Raw genomic sequence first — 21634 nt, 5'->3', positions numbered from 1 at the left:
ATAAATTTAAGGAAGGGAAGGCTGAGAACAGGAAGAATTGACAATGGCAATAGTCTGGGCATGAAATTAAGTGTCTGAAGCACAGGGGTGGCTGTGAGAAAGAGATAGATGGATATAAATGAGTGTGACTGTATGACAACTGGCACTGCACAGAGAATGAGAGCAAGGCTGTCTAGTCTTGGCCCTGCAAAAGCAGGGAATGAATTATAGAGAGGGCTGAACTACTGTGTGTTGGGTTGGGCACTAGGAGAAGCAGCTAGAGCAAAGTGGATTAAGAGTGCAGAAGACGTTAGACATGGCCCCATTCTTTACTAACAGAGGAGTTGGCTTAACCTTTCTGGTCAACAGTGGCCTCCTATTTATAATTAGAACACTAAAATAACCCCATATATTTGTGCAAAGATTGAAGGAACTAAAGCATATAAAGGATTAGCACATAGTAATCATTCCATAAAGTCTGGCAACTTTAATCGGCACTCTACACATGCTAATTTGACTAATTTTGTTAGTTCCTTTAAACATTTATTATGTAATGTTTGATAAAGCACATATGTGCTCTGTATGTTTTATGAAGCATGGTAGTAAACCAAGCATGCATGAACTGGCCATCCATCTTCTAAACTGTAAGAGAACCAATGCCACAGAAGCCCCAGGTGCTCCTAAACAGTCACAGCAGTAACCAAACTCTTAAATAAAATTTTGAGTCATCATTTACACACAATAACATGCAGCCACATTAAGTGTAGCATTCCAAGACTTTTGAAAAATATCTACTGTATATCTACCAACCCAATAGCAAGTGTGACAAATGTGCGACCACCACTTTAACAAAGACGTGAAGTAATTCTATCAACCTAAGAAGGTCCTTTTGTCCCTTTAAGCCAGTCCCAATGGCTCCAAGTTGTCCCAAGAAACTACTGATTTGATTTCTTTCTGTATGTCCATTTGGCTGACTTCAGAACGTGTAAATAGAATCAACTTGTTATACTTGGCTTCTTGCTCTCGACCCTATGCTTAGATTCATTCATATTATGTTTATCCACAGTTTGTTAATTTTTATTGCTGAGAAGCCACACCACTGATGAGGTTTGAGTAGCTTCAAGTTTAGGGTATTATGAATAAAACTGCTATCAACATCCATGAACAAGGCTTTCTGTGGGTAAGTTTTCACTTCAGTTAAATATCTAGGGATAAAAATCCTGGGAATAAGGTACATAAATATTTAACTTTGTAAGAAAACTGCCCCACTGTTTTCTAAATTTTTGTTGCTGTTTACTTTTTTTTACCATTTCACATCCACCAAAAATATACGAGATTTCTGGTAACTCCATATCCTCACCAACATTGGGTATTATAAAACTTTTAATTTTAGATATTCTAATTGCTATAAAATAGGTATCTCATTGTGAGTTTACTTTTCATTTACCTAGGACCAATCATGTTTAAGTATCTTTTTATGTGTTTATTGGCCAGAAGTATTTTTCCTGAAGTGTGTTAAAATCCTTTGTTCATTTATTTTTATGAGAGTCTTTGTTTTAGATAATTGAATTATAAGAGAGTTATTTATAAAGTCTGAAGGCAAGTCCTTTGTTAGATACAAGCAAAGTGACTATTTTCTCCTGTACTACGAATACCCTTTTCATTTGCAAAGGTGCCTTTGAAAGAGCAGAGAATTTTAATTCTGAAGAAGTGTAGTTTATTGTTTTCCTTTATGGTTTGTGCTTTTTGTGACCTAAAAAATGTTTGCTTACCTCAAAATAGTAAGGGTTTTCCCTTGTGTTTTTTTCTTAGAAGTGTAATAGTTTAACCAACCATCTAGTGAGCAGGCATTATTATCCCTGCTTTAAAATTATGGAAAAAGACATTGGGGTGTAGGTGGTAAAGGTGCACATACATTAAGGCCAGGTTTGTCCCACTACCTAAGGAATTACAGTGAGAGAAAAGAACAGTGGCAAGAAGATAGGACTTAAAATTGAAATGCCTGAAATCTAACTCCAGACCCTCTACCTCTGGGCTGTGTGACTGTATGAGTAACTTCACTGCATTGAGGTCCAGTTTCCTCATTTCTTCAATGAAGTATTAGAATGGAAAGCAGCTCAAATTTTGTTAAGTAAGCAAAGCCCAGTTACCTTTATAGCAGGCTCTTGAAGGCCAATCACAACTGCCTGTGGAAGCTTCTCATGTATATTGTAAATGATGTGTAAACACTGTCAGCCCCGCAAACAGGGATGCAGGCGCTGCTGTGCCATTTCACCCTGGTGTGCTGGCCAAATTCCAATCCGTATAATTGCATTCCGCAGCCCCAGCCTCCCCTGCCGTTCCAGTAGGGATGGAGTGTGTGGGTTCCGCACCCCAGCCTGCTCTGTCCTCCTCAGCACTTGAGATCTATTGCTCTGTGTGCCATGAAACAACCAACCTTAAGGCCAGCCCCTCATGTGGCTTCTGGGTGCAGTTCCAGCACAGGGATTCGGGAGGATGTTTGATGGGGGTGGCTTTGAGATCAAAGGCTTCCTGTCAGTGGAAATGTCTCTCTGGTTCCTCCCTCCAAGCACTGGGAAGCTCAGAGTCCAGGCAATTCGAGGAACAGTGTTACAGGCCAGGGTGCAATTTGTAAGGGGAGATTACATTTTTTTCAATTTTAAGGGAAATGAAAAAAAATATGGTTCTAGGAAGAAATCAAATATAAGCCTGTTTTTATTTATATGAGGCTGCTGCTTCAGAGGTAACCTTGCTAATTAGTTTTTTTGTGATTCGGTTATTAGATGTTTGTTAATGAGTTTGCACCATCGCATCTCGCCCAAAGTCTCCTGGGCTGCTTTGGAGTCTGTATAGGAGAAAGCAGAGACAGGTGCCTGTGTGGGAGGCACGGGCTTGGTAGGCAGGCAACCCTGCCTGCTTTATACTGGACATTTCAAACACTCTGAAAGTTCACTGAGGCACAGAGGCTGGGCATCTTTGGCCTCTGGAAGAACCCAATGATCCGAGCAGTTAAATAGCAACTTGGCTGAAGAGGGGAGTGGTTGAATAACAAACTGTTAACTGGCCTAGTCTTGTCTGAAGCCACTGTTATTTGACTAGTAATTCACTGATTTCTTTTTCCTATTGCCTCCTCATCCTAGAGGCCCTTTTTTAAAATCTTTTCCATGTCCCTATGCCTTATGAATAATCTTGTTTAATCTACATCCAGAAAACCATGAAGTTTAATTCTGTAGCCCATGCCTCCCCTCCCCTGCCTTCTTACCTGCCGGAGGGAAAGTTAGGCTCCTCTGAGATACTCGCCAAGTACATCAGTCCACAGTGGTGATCTAATGTCTCCACGCACACTGTGCATTGTGCATGTGTGTGAGTGAGTGTGGTTAACCTTTGTACATAGTCATTACAGGACTGACTTGAGAAAGAAATCGTAAGTTTTTACTTTGCTGTTAAAATAATAGAACAGGAGTGCTCTTGATTGAACGAAGTGTATTTTGCCCTTGAAGGGTGGTAGACAATGTCACTCCAAAATACGCCTCTTTGGCATAAAGATTATTTTGAGCTGCTATTTTGAGAAACTCCAGACATAGGAGAATCTCTGATAACAGATGAGAAGTTACCCTTTTGTAAGAAAAATTAATATTTATAAAGGAAAACTCCATTTGTAAGGATGTCTCCCTTTGAGTACCAGGGTGAGAAGGATGACACCAAATCACAAGAAAATCTTACTACTAAAGAAGGTACAGACAAATATGTATAACAATCTTTACTCTTCTTTACTTTGTTTTTCCTGGTAATCTCCCCATAACTGAGCCCCCACCCTGCCCCATCTTTATTTTGTCTATAGTTGAAGATAGTATACAAGGTGGTGACTTGGGCCATCTTGGGAGGTTTACTTATATTTTCTGGGCATGTGTCACGTATCTGTGAGGTATACATGTTAATAAACGTGTTTGTTTTCCCCATTTTTTTCTGTCTTTATTACAGGGGTCTCAGCAAGAACTTAGAGGAGTAGAGGGAAAATTATTTTTTCTCCCCTACATCCTCCATGTCATTACTAAATTTGGCTAGCATTTCTAATTAAGAATTGCTATTAAACTGAAGAGAAATTAAAATGAGATTTATTATCTCCCGGAAATATTCCCCCCTTTCATCTTTCATAGTGTTGTCTTTATTTATTTTGTTGTCTGGTATATCTGTTGTGTCTGCTTAAGATTTGTCTTTTCCTTTAACTGCTGTTTTTAAAGATCCCTTCTGCCAGAAAGTAAAGGCATCATGAAAATACGATACCATTAGCATTAATACTCATAGAGCCACTACCTCTTTGCAGTGTAATCCATCTTCTCATTATATGATCTATAGATAAGCAGTCTATAAGAAAGGAATAAAGAAGTTGAGGGTGTCATTCTAACTATTACACTAAGTAAATTTCCCTGAAACACTTATGCAATTTTTCTGGCTCAATTTCTAAAATATGAATATCTGCCTCTCCAAAACCATAGAGAAAAAGAAATTCATTCATTCAAAAACGTTGGCTTACTTTCTGCTATAAAAAAATAAAGAAAAACACTACTGTTGGAACCTCGCTCAGTAAAATGCATTTCCTGCTCATGGATAAAATTGCAGTATTTCCAGAATCTCTCACACAGCTTTAGTTCATCTCCATATCTACAGGTGTTTCTCAGGGAAGGAAAGAAATAATTAATCTCCATATCAATAAGTGTTTACAAGGGTTGGGGGGAGCAAGGGCATATCTGGAATGTAGCAGTTTGGTGAGGTCCTTTTTTGCAGCCAGGCCACTAGAGACATGGGTGAGCAGAAGTGGATGACTGCTTGTATACAATAAACAGGTTTCTCCCACTTTATTTCTCCCTTCGGCTGATTTCAGCTTCAAAGGTTATTTGCCCTGGGGTTGGAACATATTTTCCCCCTAGAGTTACACTACTCTCAAATTTCTTACATTCTAGAGGAGACAGATGTAGAATGGAATAGTGGAATAAAATGCATTTAAAGGCAACATAGGATCTACATGGAAGTCTTCATGGGGAAAGTGTCATTTGAGATGGGCTTTAAGGCACGTGGGGTGGACTGTATCACACCTGGGGATGACTGCAGCAAAACAATGTTTCAGAAGAACTGCTCTGGAAATAATGGTCTACAAAACAAAGAAGGAAACCAACGGAATCAGCTGCATTATTTTGAAAGTGATTTGTATATTTAAATGCACAATATAAGTGAAATATGATCAACATTATTAAAACCCAGTAGAATCTGTTTTGAGGACATTTCATTTCAGTACTGGAAATCTCCAAAGGCAAATACATTAATACCTAGTACTATTTTTTTCCCCAAACATTGTGATGCTGGTGGCAGAAAGAGGTTGAGGTTTAAGCAAAACTTCTAATATTCCTCTCTAACTTTAGCTTTGCTGAGAGGCTATGGCTCACCATCCTCTAAGGACTATGGCTCAAAAAAATACGCACAGGCACTCATAGACCTCTTGGATTTCTTTGGTAAAAGGAAAGTTGTGTTAGTTCCCTAGGGCTCCAGTAACAAATCACAAAAACCTAGTAGCTTAAAACAACAAAATCATTTGTTCTCTCATAGCTCTGGAGGCCAGAAGTCCAAAAGGAAGGAATGCAGACCTTTAGAGTATATCCAGAAGTATTTTGGCTTAGCTGGTACTTCTAATGTTATCTTTTAATACCACCTTTTGTGATTCAGATAGCATAAAGATTTCTGGTTCTTGGTTAATAAGTCTTTCTGTATCTCTACTTACAGAAGAGATAGCTAGGTGAAGCAAATTGATATTGCTAAGTAGTAAGAGTTATAGCTGCCATAATATTTCTTTAGTCCTAATTCATTATTTAAAATCATTTGTAAATGTTTCATATAGATGTTGGTCATGTATAAATTCACTTACATCTTACATTCTTTTGATTAAACTAGATATGTATTGGCCAAAAAAAAAAAAAGAACTATGACTATAATAATCTAAGACAATATTATTTACAAAATATTTATTGGCAATGCAACTATTATGTGGACAGCTATTGAAAAATTGATATTGTCTACCATTCTATGGATCCTCATTGTTCTTAAAAGCAATACCACATTGTTTTTCACTAAGACTCATGCAATTATGGATTCATTCTTGCAGGACAGAAAATAATAGGCTTTCCAGGCTACTAAGAGGGACACTTAGGAAACAGTAAAACATTGGGGAGCAGTTCAAAGTAACCACATGAAAGGGTTCTTGAAAGACTAAGACAACAAATAAGAAAAGAAAGCTAGGGCTATTTTAGAGTGTTCCTGGTACAAAATGCTTAAGAATTTACATTTTTTCTCTTAGAAAAAAGACTTCATTAAAAATGTTATCAAAATAGGGAGACTATTGTATAATCCAATGCTAGAAATGTAAACATAAATCTGGCATTAATTTACAAAGCAAGAAGCAAAATTAATACATATACCAAATTATCTCATCATATATATAAATATATGAAATATATACTTTGTGAAAATAATATTTCTTCCATTATAACTTGAAAAAATCAATGTAATCTCTATTGATATAACTTCTATTTGTTTGCTTTTTAACTACAGAAGCTACTTCTATACTTCAACTGGAAAAATAATCACTAAAATTATAAAAAATAACCTAAATAATAAAATAATAAAACTGAATAATATAGTTTTCATAAAATTAAATAATATATAAAGCTAAATGAAAACTAATAAATTTTTTTAAAACACTAAAAATAGCCAATAATTCAAAAATTAGTAATGGGAAAAACATATCAAACATTAAAATGCATCACAAAGCTGCTGTGATGAAAACAGTCTGTCTCCAGCATAGCGAGACTACCAGATCAATGGAAGAAAGCAGCAGAAAGGGGTCTATAATTAGTCATGAATATGCCTAAGATCTAAACATATGATGAAGTGGTTATTAAAAACAGCTTCATCCTTAATTTCTTTTGCAAAAACTATTGATAAATCAAATAAAAACATGAAAAGGATATAAAAAATGCTCTATAATACTAATGGGAAAAAATTAAATGTTTCAGGGAGAAAGTTTTTTCATATAACATTAAAAACACACCATAGAAGAAAATTTTTAAAAGATAAAGTAACTTCTGAACAGACATTAACAAGTAAAACTATCAACTCAGAAAATTCTTTTGTGATTTTTCTATAAATGACTAACATATTGAGTATCACTTGTAAAACAATATTTATTACTTAAGATATGCATTTACAGGTATAAATTTCTTACAAATAAAATTCTAAAATAAGACAAAGGAAATTGGTGAACAGGTACTTACAAAGGAAATATGAATGAATTTTAAATAACTAAAAAATATTGGTAGGAGAGTGGGAAAATATGCTGTCATACACATCTGGTACAAGTACAAATTATTAAATAATTAAGAAGGTCTATCAAAATGTGAAATGTGTGTCCTTTGTCCAAGCAATTCTACTTTTAGGAAATTAATTTATGAACAAGAGTATTTATTGCAGAAATCTCTGTAATGCCTAAATTTTGGTAAGATCCTGGATGTCCACAGAGGTCATGTTCACCAATTTACCCACTCAATATTTATTTAGAACCTTTAAAAAATTTTTATTATAGGATATTCACATAGTATGGGATATAGAATATTATAGGATAGTCACAAAATGAAATATAAACTATGAAAAAATAAGTTAGATAATAAATAATGTAGCTAATTCCTAAGATGTATAAATTAAAAAAGGAAACTGAAAATAGCAATGTGTACAATATGGTTCCATTTGTGTAGAAACATTAGAAACATGTATTTATAAATATAGGTATACATGTATGCACTTGTGTATATGGGGGGAAATCTGAATACATTCATATGAACTTTTGACCTTAATTTCTACAGAAGGTGTCTATGGATTGGAGTATGAAGCCTAATTTTTATGTTCTTCTATACTTCTAGTATTTTAGAATATTTTAACACCTATGCTTTAAAAAAAGAATTCCACACTTAAAAAGGTGGATAAATTGCAAGGGAAGAGAAAGAAACAAATTACTCAGTAGTCTATTGAAATAATCCATTCAAAAGATTGGCCAATGTCTAAAGGGGGAAAATAGGCAGATTTAAAGATATTTAAGTGCCAATTTTTAGGACTTGATAGCTAGCAGATGTGAATTGTAGAGGAAATTATAAAGGAAATCCCAAGAATTAGTTTGGAGATTCTACTTTGAATAGGGCAACTGGTGGAGTAATGAATCGATTTTTTTTTTGGTTTTTAAGCCATAGGAACAGCCTTAGTGAATAGATATATTGAGACAATTTGGGATTCCTGTATTTGAGATGCTTATAGTATGCAGAGGTGGACATTTTTAAACAAGAGGTGGAAAAGATAATAGAAAAGAAGACTACTTCTCATGAACAAATTCAGTATTTCTCAGACATCATTTCCTATAGAAATGAGATAAAATCATACCCTCAAAGGTACATCTTCCCAAATCTTCTAATTATTGACAATAATTGTGAACTCATTTTACTCCCTGCTACTATCTCTTCTCTTTTACTATTGGGATACAGCATAGAAAATTTCATAGATTGTAACTCCAGGGGGATAATCCAGGAGCAAAATAGCTCTGAAACTGAAATCAGTCAAAGGGAGAAATAAAGTGGGAGAAACACGTTTATTTCTCACAAGCAGTCATCCCACATCTTGCGTGACATGGCTGCAGAAAAAGAGACCCCACCCAACCTCTTCAGTTCAGATATGCCCTGGTGGCCCTTGTAATTACCTATTGATATGGAGATGGACTATTTCACTCCACCCCTTGAAAACACCTATTAATATAGAGATGGTCTAAGACCAGGCAAGAGATTCTAGAAATATTGCAATTTTACCTATAACCCACCCCTCCTGAAATTTAGCCTTATAATCAACACATTCCCCATATTCTGCAATAACCCCTGTGTGAGAAAACTGGAGCACTGTAACCAGACTAATAATATACAATATCAACAGCAAAGAAATTATGATAATCCTCAAGCCTGAAGATTCAACTAGGTTCAAAGTTCTATGCAGATTAAGTCCATATCTCGCCCCTTCCACCGGCTGTCAGTAGCTGAACAGGCAGGGAGTTCAGAGCAATCATCACATAGCAGCTGCATCCAGGGGGCACATATAGGCCACAGGGACTGTAGAAGAAAACAAACTTAATGGTGATAAAATACATGTTTTAATGATACCAGCATAAGCAAATCTTGTCCAGCAGGTAGGATGCATGCAAGAGAGTGGTCCTGTGATAGGACAATGGCAGGAATGGGATCTCATCCTGGTTTAGTATACCAGCCTTTCACTGCCCTAACTGTGGGAGTTACAGATAGGTTAATATACAGGGCTATGGGAGATACATGCACTAGCCATAAAGATAAAACAAAAGTTCCCTATAAGATGATCTTACCTCCCAGATGTTTTGGGTACACTATTGTGATCTTTGGGGGTCACTCTGCTGTTACTCCAGGAATACACAGGAGACCAGCTTCCAGGCCTTTTCCTGAAGGTGCCAGAAGGGACAGCCATCACTGGTCCATGTGTTGAAATGTCCAGGGCCATTTCTGCTCAACAGAGTCTCCAGGGTTTAACACAGTTGGGATTGGCAGCAGGATGTTGCTCTGCTGGCTATATCCTGGCTTCAATAACTCCTCTTTGGTTTACATATACAGTTGTATGGGAGAGGCAGCAAGGTGTGTTTGCATATCCACAGAGCTCAAGGTTCCTTTCGGGGCTTATCATTCAAATGCTGTAGCAATGTCTGTAAGTGAACTGACCAGCACTGTAAACTATTAGTGTCTGGCTTCAGGCCAGATTTCAACAAACTATTGTACCTCTCTATCATGCTTGCCCCAGTAGGATTATATTGTACACGAAACTTCCACTTTATCCCTAATTGCTGCACCCATTCTTGTAACATTTGTCCAGTAAAGTGGGTACCTTGATCATTCTCAATCACCTGTGGCTGGCCATAGGCTGCAAAGAGATGCTCTAGGCCCCTTTTGGTCATTTTCTGATCTGCATGATGTGCAGGAAAATCAACCAACAGGCCAGTAGCTGTGTCCACACAAGTCATGGCATACCGATAGCCTTCTGATATGGGAAGATGCCCAATATCATCTATCTGCCACCTAACAAAGGGTATCAGTCTCTTTACTATTATCACATGTTGCTGCAGGACTCAGTAAGTCCCTCTTAGAGCACAAGGCACTCCTTCTGGGCTCTGCTGACTTCTTCAAAGGTCGATGGCAAGCTCTCCTGATGGGCTACAGCCCACATTGTCTTTGCCCTGTGTGCAAAAAGTGCTGATGTAGCCATTGGGCCATATCAGAGGCAGGCTTTCCTTCTAGCCAACGCCCCTGGGCCAATGTGTCTGCTTCATCATTCCCTAGGGATGCCAAAGGCAAATGGCCAGTCACATGATATACATTAATTGTTTAAGTCTGACCAGAGCTCCATAGGTCTTGCCACAACTCTTGCCACCAAAGGGGCCAGTGACCAACCATCCAGTTGGCATGGTGCCATGTCAGTAGCCACAGGGTCAGGCCATGATAGATGGCTTAGCTGTCAGTGCAGACAACTATAGGGGAGGGCTCCTGGGTGATCATGAGCCATGCTGCCTGCAACTCAGCCCATTGGCTGCTCTTCCCCTTTCCGTCCTACATCCATATTGTCTCAGTCTTAGGATAGAAAGCTACAGCCCTCCACTTCAGAGGCTGCCCACTACTGGAGCCATCTGTGTACCAAGCATCTTCAGGTATAGGGGCTTTTCCCTCCTGATAAGGACTCTCAGCTACAAGTTCTTCTTGCTTTACATTGGTATATGTCACTGGCCCCAGTAAGCATAGGAGTTCTCCATTTAAGGGGGTAGTAGAGAGGGTGCTACACTGCTGTAAATATGCACCATATTTGGCCAGTGTAGGTATCTGTGCCACAAAACTCCATGGCCTTTGGGTCCAGTCTCACACCACCCCATGATGCAATAGGTGGTTATTATGTTGGTCAGAGCTGTTCCAGTGATGTGCTCCATAGCCAGCAAGGTGTGGTACACAGTAGCCAGTTGTTTCTCTATCAAGGTGTACTGGACTTCTGTTTCTTTCCATGCTTGTGATCAGAATCTAAAAGCTTGGTGTGTCTGTTCAAGCCACTGCCAAAGACCCTACCTGTAACCATCTTCCATTACATGAACATCTAGCTCACAGGGCTTTGCTGAGTCCATTACACTCAAGACCTGTACAGCCTTGACTGCTCTCTTAGCAGCAGTAAAAGCAGCTGCACATGTCTCATCCCAGTCCCACCTCACACCTTTTTGTGCCAACTGGTATAAGAGCTTCAGAATTTGTGCCAAATGCAGGATAAACATTCTCCAGTAGCCCAAAATACCCAAAAACTCTTATAAGACTGCTACAGTGGTAGGGGTAGGGAAAGCCTGGACCTTGTCTATGACTGCTTCAGGAATAACTTTAGTTTTACTCTACCAGACAACCCCCAAAAGTTTTACAGGCAAACCAGGTCCCTGAACCTTGGTGCTGTTCACAGCCCATCCTTTCTCCTGGATGAAATCTGCAAGAGATTTAGACATGAGCATAGTATCATCAATGTAGTGATACAGCCACACCTTTTGCAGTTTCATCCATGTGGCCAAGTCCTGGGCCAAAGGTCCATGACAAATGGTGGGACTGTGGAGGTATCCCTGTGGAAGGACAGTAAATGTCCACTGCCGGCCTTTCCACATGAAGACAAACTGTTCCTGACTTTCTTTTGATATGTCATAAAGAAGAAAGCATTAGCTAGGTCCACAAAAGAATGATACATCCCTAGTTCATGACTGAGTGTGTCCTGAATCGCTGCTATAGGGGACAGCAGCATGCAAAGGGAGTGTGACTTTATTCAATTCCCTGTAGTCCATGGTCATATGCCAAGAGCCATCTGGCTTTTTCACTGGCCACACTGGGGGATTAAAAGGACTATGAGTGGGCTTTATGATGCCCACCCTCTCCAACTCCTGTAGACTTTCTCCAATTTCCTTGTGTCTCCCAGGCAATTTATACTGTGTAAGATTTTTCACCTGCTGAGGTTCAGGAAGAGCTATGGATGGGTGCATAGCATGTACCCTCAGAACTGCCCTTACCACATGTACCCTCCAGTGGTCTGTAACCAGAGGGTCTGTAAGATATCTACCCCCCAAATATATTCAGGGATGGGAGAAATGTACACAGTACACTCCTTTGCGGGTAAATGCCCTATTCCCAATTGGATTTGGGTTTCCTTCACTCTGATTGCCTTACCCCCCCATAGCCATCTGTCATGGGTGGGTCCCAGGAAAATGCTCAGAGTTGCCTTAAGTTAGAGAACATTCAGTTCCTGTGTCCACCAATGCCAGGACACATTGTACATTCACAGGGAACCAATGAATTACTAATTCTACATGCGGCCTCCGGTCCCCTCTAAGTCCCCCAAGATGGGAAACTTGACTCGCTGCTCAGTCAAACCATGATGCCTCATCATCATCCTGTGGGGGTGAGGGCCCAGGTGGACCCTGAGTACTGTCTCCCAGAAGTCTTGCAGGGACTTAGGCCAGACATGGGGCTTTGCTTCTGACTTCTGTGTCCTGGAACTCAGTGGGCTGAAACTTCTTCTCTGGCTTTAATTGGTGCCACAGTTCTAAAAAGGTCCTATTGGCATGGCCATCAAGTTTTTCTTTCACTGCCCCAGCCTTTATCAAATCAACTCACATCTGTGTCCTTGAGACCTTCACAGGGCCCTTTGCACCTCTCCTTTCAGTCCATACTTCCTTCTGTGCTTTTACTGTTTCAACCTCCCCCAGATCTGTTGAAGTATGAGTAGCCTCACTTGTGTTTTGCCCTATGTGAGGGGCAAGAATAGTCACTAAGGGACCCAAAGAGAGATGATGGAGCTGTATGGAGTACCAGATTTCTCATTCTTATGATGTACAACTCCTCATCGGGGATCTAGGAGTCCATATTATAGATGACATTTTTCATTCCTAGTTCCTGTAATACCTGTTGGAGCTCTGCATACATTTTCAAGCTTGTGGGTAACTATGGTAAATTAGTCCTGATTAGTCCAAACTACACTGATGGCTGCTGTCAGTCAATCCAGTAGCTCCCAATTCCCTGAGGTGTGACAGGCACTTTGCAACCACTGCCAGAGGGAAAGTTGAGTCATCAGGAAAGCCAGTCTACCCATTTCAGAACCCAACATAACAATATTTTTCACCCCCATATCCCAGAGACACAAAAGCCATGTAGGCAGAGATTCCAATGGCTTCTGCCTATAATGGATGCTCATGTCCACCAGCTCTTCTTGGGTATAGGGGTTGGGCCTGGAGTGCTCCACAACCTGGCTCCTACCTCTGAAGAACCTGCAGTTGTTTTATTTTCTTAATTACAGCCGGGCAGGCCTTTAATACAGGAGAGGCTGGTGCCTCAGGTGGTGACCTTGGCAACAGATCAGCCCTTACCCGCCCCCATCCTCTCCCTACATATTCTCTACCATCTCTGGGGCTGAAGGCACCGCTCTTTCCTCCCCCTCCCCCACAGCCTCCTGAACTGCAGATTCTCCTACTGCCTCTTCCCTTGCTGCTGCCAAGGAATCTTGCAGGAGCTCAACCTGTCTTTTCAATAACTGTCTCTCTTTCTTAAGGGTATCCCATAGGTCATCACCCAGCTCCTCCAAGTGATGCTGAAGTGTGTTTCCCTCCTACCTAAGTCTCTCTCTCTCCTTGGTAACCCTCTCTTTCTCTTCAATAACACTTACCACTACCTCAAGGAAAAGACATCCTACAATCTCAACTTCTATATTGCCACTCAGGGCCTCTAAGCAGTCTTCTATCTCACAGAGAGCTAATTCCACAGCTTCCAGTGTCTCCACCCTTTCCCAATTATGGGGTAGGCTCTACCCCTCGAGGAGGTGCTTTACCCTAGCCAATTCCCCTGTAGAGGCTCCCCAGCTGGAAGCCCTACAGATAGGAGGCTCCCAGGTGAAGCTGCACCCTCTTCCACTGCAGCCACTGAGACCTCCCCACTATCCAGAGGGGGATTCAGGGCATCTCCCCACCATCTCCAGGGGCAGCCTGCCCAAGACTCATGCCCATGTAGACAGATTTTGGGTTTAGACATCCTGCCAACTATGCCAGATGTAAGTCCAGGGGTAAAATCCCAGGACAAAATACCTTTGAAACAGAAATCAGTCAAAGGGAGAAATAAAGTGGGAGAAACCCATTTATTTCTTATGAGCAGTCATCACTTCTGCTCTCTCATGTCTCCCATGTCCTCCTGCAGAAGAAGAGACCCCACCCATCCTCTCCAGTCCTGATGTACCCTCATTCACCCTTGTAACCACCTATTGATATGGAGATTGACTACTTCTCTCCACCCTTTGGAAAGACCTATTGATATGGAGATGCACTAAGGCCAGATGAGAGATTCTGGAAATATTGCAATGTTACCCACATAGATGAATAGTCCAAAGTATTTAGCATTTGGAAACATCAATCTCGTCTTACCTTCTTTTTCATAATTGTTAGGGAAATGAAGCAGAGTTTTAAATAACTCACCTTTTACTTATCAAGGGACAGAATTTGGACAAGGCTGAAGTGACTTACAGGGTTAGTGGTTCTACAGTCACTTGTGAGGCAGTTTTTCCTTTGATTTCAGGTGGGTGAGAGTAGGATTTTAAAATGTGCTTAATGAAGGCAGAGGGCCAGATCCATAATAGTAAGAAACTGAGAAACCTGGTGTGAACAAAATCTGTGAAAAATAAATTCCTTAAAACACTTAAGTGATAAAAAGATGATTCACTGATGTTCACAATTTCCCAAACCTGGTGAGTGTTACTGGTTTTGGGGAGGATAGCATTTATAGCTTGGGTCTCAAATTATGAGACTGATTTGGGTTGTTTTGGCTCAGGATGAGTAATCACATGCATGTATCAGGTTCAGAATGAGAGTAGCTTTAAGCCCCCATTTTTTTTTCGATTTCATCTCAGTAAAACTCAAAACATTCTTTTTGTAAAACATTTTCCCTTAATTATTAGACCCATGTGGATGCTAATGGAAACTTAATCCATGTATTTTTCATTCACTTGCATTCAATTCATCAAGTGTTGTTTTGTAACAGCCTATGAGGAGAAAAAAACATTCTGGGGCCTTTTTCTGAGAAACAGGAAGTGCTGTTCTGCCAAAAAATAAATTAACCCCTGTAAAATTTACATTTCATTTGAAATGCTGAGGCAAAAAAGCCCAGAACCTCACTTGGCAAAACATGTCCTCGACCCTTCATTTCTGCAATTTTTGTTGGGGAAAACTACCCGGTGAGCACCAGACTGGGCCTTGATTTCTCTTCCCTGGTACCACACAACTGATTCTCAAGGCTCAGGAGTCTCACCCAGGCAGAACATTTGTTTTGACTGTAGTTAATACTCCTGTGCCCACAAACATTTGATACATTGTTGGTGAAATTCTCCTCACCCTCTGGAAAGGCTTCAGACTTGGAAAGGAGAAACCCTGCTTTCTGATCAAACCCTAGCCTATTGCAGCCTTCAGAGAGCTTCTTCTCTCTTTTCTGGGTTGGGCAATCAGCTACAGTGTTGAAATATGAACAACAGCAGTGTAACTTGCTGTTTATTCTCTGGGGTTGGAATCTGGCCTTTTTTCTCTATTATTTATTTATTTTATTTAAATCCTCAGAATGAGCACAATATACAACCAAGTTTAAAAATGGGTGTTTGAATGGAATACTACTCAGCCATAAGAAGTGGAAAAATCCAACCATTTGCAGCAACATGGATGGAGCTGGAGAGTATTATGCTCAGTGAAATAAGCCAAGCAGAGAAAGAGAAATAACAAATGATTTCACTCATCTGAGGAGTATAGGAACAAAGGAAAAACTGAAGGAACAAAACAGCAGCAGAATTACAGAACCCAAAAATGGACTAACAGGTACCAAAGGGAAAGGAACTGGGGAGGATGGGTGGGCAGGGAGGGATAAGTGGGGGGAAGAAGAAGGGGGGTATTAAGATTAGCATGCATGGGGGGGAGGGAGAAAGGGGAGGGTGGGCTGCACAACACAGAGAGGACAAGTAGTGACTCTACAACATTTTGCTAAGCTGATGGACAGTAACCGTAATGTGGTTGTTAGGGGGGACCTGATATAGGGGAGAGCATAGTAAACATAGTATTCTTCATGTAAGTGTAGATTAAAAATTAAAAAAAAAAAAAAAAAGAAAGAAAGAAAGAAAAGGGGGATTACTCCTTAACAGGATAAAACTATTGGTAAATCAAAGATCAACGCATGCTTTAAATATCCTTAATGTTGATCACTTAAAGGGTGTCAGATGATCAGCTATGGAGGTACTCTTTTCTGATAATATTCCTTTCTCTTAATTAAAAAAAAAAAAAAAAGCAGTTACTGTGTGCTGACCTCCAATGAGTTCTACACAGTGGTATAGAGGGCATGTCAAAGTGTGGGCAAAGGGTCTGTTTGTTTCTACGCAGAAGATCAAGGCCTAGCTTGGATACCCAGAAAATGAACTAAGATACGATATGAGGAGGAGCTTCCGGCATCAGCACTCTCTGGAGGACTTGTGCCAGGGGATGATCATCAAAGAGCCTCCACAGGGATCCGGACAATGCTGTGGTTGTGGCTGCATCCACCCCACCGTCTTCTGGACTTGCCATTGGAATGAGGAGGGAGATGTCTAGGCTGGCATGTGCATACAGTGAGACAACAAATTTGACCGGATCTGTACTGTTGGAACTCAACCAGGAGTTGGGAGGGGTGCAAGTTGTAGCACTCCAAAATCTCATGACTATAGACTATCTATGGTTAAAAGAACATATGGGATGTGAACAGATCCCAGAAATGGGCTGCTTTAATTTGTCTGATGGTTCAAGTACAGTTGGACAATATCCATCATATCATAGATAAATTTTCACAAATGCCTAGGGTGCCTAAATGGTTTTCTTGGCTTCACTGGAGATGGATGGTAATTTTAGATTTGCTTTGTTTATGTCACCGTATTCCTATTATGTTAATATGTGTGTGCAAATTAGTTAGTATTTTAAAACCTATACATACTTAAGGTACTATACAAGAAGATATGTCAAAGAAATAATCAATCCTCCCAAGTTTCCTTCATATGCTACATCTATAGCTTTTCTTCTTCCTTCCTAATTACAACCCTTAAATAGAATTCGTGCCTCATATCGAATTTACCGAGTATCATAATTCCTCCAGGTGGTAAAGATACCTCGAGACAAGTGCTGGGCATAGAAGCCACAGGGCATAAATCTGCAAAGAAGTAAAAAGCTAACCTTTGCAAACAATATGGCTTCTCTCTCACTTACCAACTTTACATTTCCCTGTATGGCCCCGGAAGATGACTGGTTAGCCAGAGACGGGTAAGATTCCTCAAGGGAGGAACAACCTAAGACAGGCACAGTCGCAGGGGGGCCATCAGGTGAGAATTTGGGGATCAACAGAGGTGAGGCTCAGAACCTCACCCCCCCTGCTTTGAGAGAAATCTTCTGCATCCATGGATGTCTTGCTGCCCTTGTCTAGCCTGGATTAATACTTAGTCCATAGGCACACACCCGATCATCTGATCATCTACATTTGCCTTCTTACAGCACTAAACTATGTTTTCTACCTTTATCTTGCATCTACCTACCACTTCAGCATTTTATTAAAAATAAAAATAATAATAATAATAGGAGAAATGTGGGATCAACATATAAATCAAGTACAAAAATCAAACGAATATTCATATTTGACCTGATTGTTTATAGGTCATATTGCATGATCAAAACTGAAAGTTTCTGTGATGACTGCCCTTGTACTGTTCACCATGTAAGAATTTATTCACTATGTAAGAATTCGTTCACCATGTAAGAACTTGTTCGTTATGCTTCAGAAGATTGGAGACTGACGAGAATTAGGCTTGAGATGGATTAATGATTGTACATTGAGCATTGACCCCCCTATACTGAATTTTATTGTTGTTAACAACCATTTGATCAATAAATATGAGAGATGCCCTCTCAAAAAAAAAAATAAATAAAAAAAATAAAAATAAAAATGGGTGTTTGGTTCCTTTGACATTCATTAAAAATATTACCCTCTGTGGATAAAGTGCAGGTTCCTGTGGGCAGGATACTCACCTGGCCCTGGTCGGCTAGCTCACTACACACATATGTTGTTATTGACTCAACTCTATATAAAAGAGCTCTGCCCAGTGCTCTGGGTGACATGGTGGCACGGCCACAAGGCTACACAACTGCAGAAGAGCAGGAACTGGAGTGGTGGTAGCACCAAGGACAGACAATGAGATGGCTGCAGGGGTAGAGAGGCCCTGTGTTGCCAATGGATTTCAGTCCTAGATAAGTTCACTATGGATTCAATAAGACCAAAGAAATGACAGTGGAACATTCTTGGGGTGAAAGGGTTTAATACCCAACTTTACTCCCACAGTGGCAAGTCAATCACTAGAATCCTGTCTACTCAGAGTGAGTCGGCTGCCTCTGGGACTCTCTACCCTACCGCTGTCTTAGTCTCTGTCCTTGGCATTTCCACCACTCCAGTCTCATCTCTGCTTTCCTGCAGCCTTGAACCCTGCCACTGTGTTGCCTAGAGTACTGGGCGGAACTCTTTATACAGAGTCAATAACAATGTATTGCATACATGTGTGTAGTGAGCTAGCCAACCAGGGACAGGTGAGAATCCTGACCATAGGAACCTTCACTTTATCCATAGGCCCAGAGGCAGAGAACAGCTTGCTGCATGCAGACCTGTCCTGAGTGGATGGGATTGTAGTGAGTGACCTACCACCGTGGGAAAAAAGTTGGGCATAAACCCTTTCACTCTATGAAAGTTACATTGTCATTTTTCAGTCTCATTGAATCCATAGTGAACTTGCCCAGGGATGAAATGCATTGGCAAGACACCTTCCCCCTCCCCCACATCCCACCATGGCCAAAACTACTGTAGAGAAAATGGAAGTTCCATAAGCCAGGATTCTCACTTGACCCTGGTCTGCTTGCCCACTGCTCACATGCAGTAATTGAAGTCGCGTGCTTACACACATGTTAGCAATGGGCTATTATTGACTCTATATAAAGAGCTCCTCCCATGGCTTCAGGGCTGCAAGGTGACAGAGGCCCAAAGGCAGAGGTCTGCTTGCTGCACTCGGATTTGCCCTGAGGTAGACAAGATTCTAGTGCTTGACCTGCCACCACGAGAGTAAAGGTGGGTATAAACCCTTTTACCCTTAACATTCTTTTGTCATTTTTTGGTCTCACTGAATCCAGAGTGGACTCGCCGGGGGCTGAAACCCTAAGGCAGGACACCTACTGGATCAGAATCTTTGGTTAAAAGAGATCCTTAGGTGATTCATGTGAACATTAAAGTTTGAGAAGCAAGTTTTGAAAATGGCAATGCCTGCGTCCATCATCAGAGATTCTGATTTAACTTGGTTTGGACACTGGGGTTTTTTTTTTTAACTAACTCTACAGGGGTTTCTAATGTACAGCAAAGTTTGAGAACACTGTTCTAGGCTACTTTGTAGAATCTCCAAAAAAATCACTGTCAGAAACCTATTTATGACCCAGGTAGAAAAAGATGGCCAATGATCTCATCTTGTGGCATCACTGCTTATTACTGGGTTGAGTGGGTCATCACTCAGGTTAAATGACTGCCCTGAAAAGAATTCCCAAACTTCACCTCTGAGAAAGTATCACATCACTGGAGAAGCTGCCCTTAGTGTTTCATTGATTTTCTTTCTAGACTCTCTCTTCCAGAATGCAAATCTTCCCATGAAGGTAAATAACCTCATCAGTGCAGTATAAATAAAAATGATCAATCACTTTCCACTGATTCACCAGACTAATTGCTCTGAAACTGAAGGCTGGGGTGTTGAGTAAAACTGTATTTGAATAAATTCCCAGGTTAGAGAAGAGAAGTGGCAGTGAAAGAGATCTTCAGTGGGGATTTATTCAGCCTCCCTCTGAGAGATCAGCTAGGTGGGACTTTTCGGCCTTGGGAACAACTGCAGTTGATATCTAAGGGATGTCTGTAGTAGCAGTAGGGAGCAAAGGGCCACCAGGAGAAAATCTGGATTTTAGTATCAAGGAAATAGTAATGAATGAGAAATCCGGTAGGCCTTTGGAATGGAGTCCGGACTACAAGATGGGTTTCATTAAGTGGATAAATGAAATGAATAATGATTTTGCTAACCAAGACTGTGAAGAAACAGAAACAGGATGAAGAAAGAAACAGAAAGAAGAGGGTGAAAAGTAAACAGTAGAATAATCAAATTGAGAAAGTATAAGGAAAAGACCAAAAGAAAAATAAAACAGAAAAGTTTGTTCAAGAATCATTAAATATGCTTATAAAAAGGTGTTTAAGGAAGAATAATTGGAGTGGGGTTTTTTTTTTCCCTCTATTTTCCTCTACATCTATTAAATCACCATGTCCCATTGAATTTATTCCCTTCATGATGGAATATTCCACCAATAGCACCTAAGTTTTCCCTTTCACGTTTGCCTCATTGCCCCTTTACCCAGATAGTAGACAGGGCATATACGAAATTCACAACTACTTCAAAGTCCTCAGTAAAACAGTGTCTAAACCCTCCACAGCCCTAAAAACTTGGCTCCTGCCTAGTTCTTCAGTCTTATACACAATCTCACCTGTGAAGTAAGTAAATAATTCAAGTCATCATGTGTAGTATTTTCAGAATTTTTCTTTTCTCTTCCAGAGTAATACTGTGAGATAGATTTTGTTACTGATAAAAGAACTGACAACTTGAAAAAGTAAATGACTTGTTCAAAACAGATAATCAGGAATATAAACTGAGGCTTTCATATTAAGTTGCAGTAAGTTAATACATTTATTGAGCCCAAACATTCAAGAATGATTTGAAAGAATGTCACCCCGGTTTTTCTGATATTTCACTGTTGCCATATAATTATGATTTATTCATCTAATAATACTTATTGAAGACCACTTAATCTGAGTAGAACTGTGGTAGCTGGACTTTATATTGTAGTAGTAGAATATTTGAAATAGTTTCAGTAAAGATAGAAAATGATTTACCACTTTTGTTGTCTGCATACTGGACTCAATACTTAAGAGCAGTACTTCTGTTGGGGGTTGAGTTTGTTCTCCTTTTCCCTCCATAACAAAACACTGAAGGGCAGAGATGAAGTAGTGAAACAGAATGAAAGTTTTATTTGAATACAGTCTAAGGGAGTAGTGGGCTTGAGTCAGGGTAGACAAAGGCAGGTTTATTTGAATAAAGCAGTGAGGAAAGAAAAACAAAGGGAGGAAAGGGAAGCTCACTAAACTCCGGTAGCCAGTGTCCCCTTGGGTCTGCACGGCATGGGAACTAAGTCCCTACTACTCCAGGATTTCAGAGAGCCGCAGAGCACTGGGTGGAATGAGATTATGTTCTGAACTTCCCAGAGGCAAAAAAAAAAAAAAAAGAGATTTTTAGGCAGGTTACTAAGGGGCATGATCATACAGCTGTTATTCTGTCCAGGTTACCCAGGCAACAGGGACTGCAAGCCCGAATCAGAGCTCCCAGTAGCCCC

Source organism: Manis javanica, chromosome 9 (genome assembly GCF_040802235.1).
Source record: "Manis javanica isolate MJ-LG chromosome 9, MJ_LKY, whole genome shotgun sequence".
NCBI lineage: Eukaryota > Metazoa > Chordata > Mammalia > Pholidota > Manidae > Manis > Manis javanica.
This window is presented reverse-complemented; position numbering follows the sequence as displayed.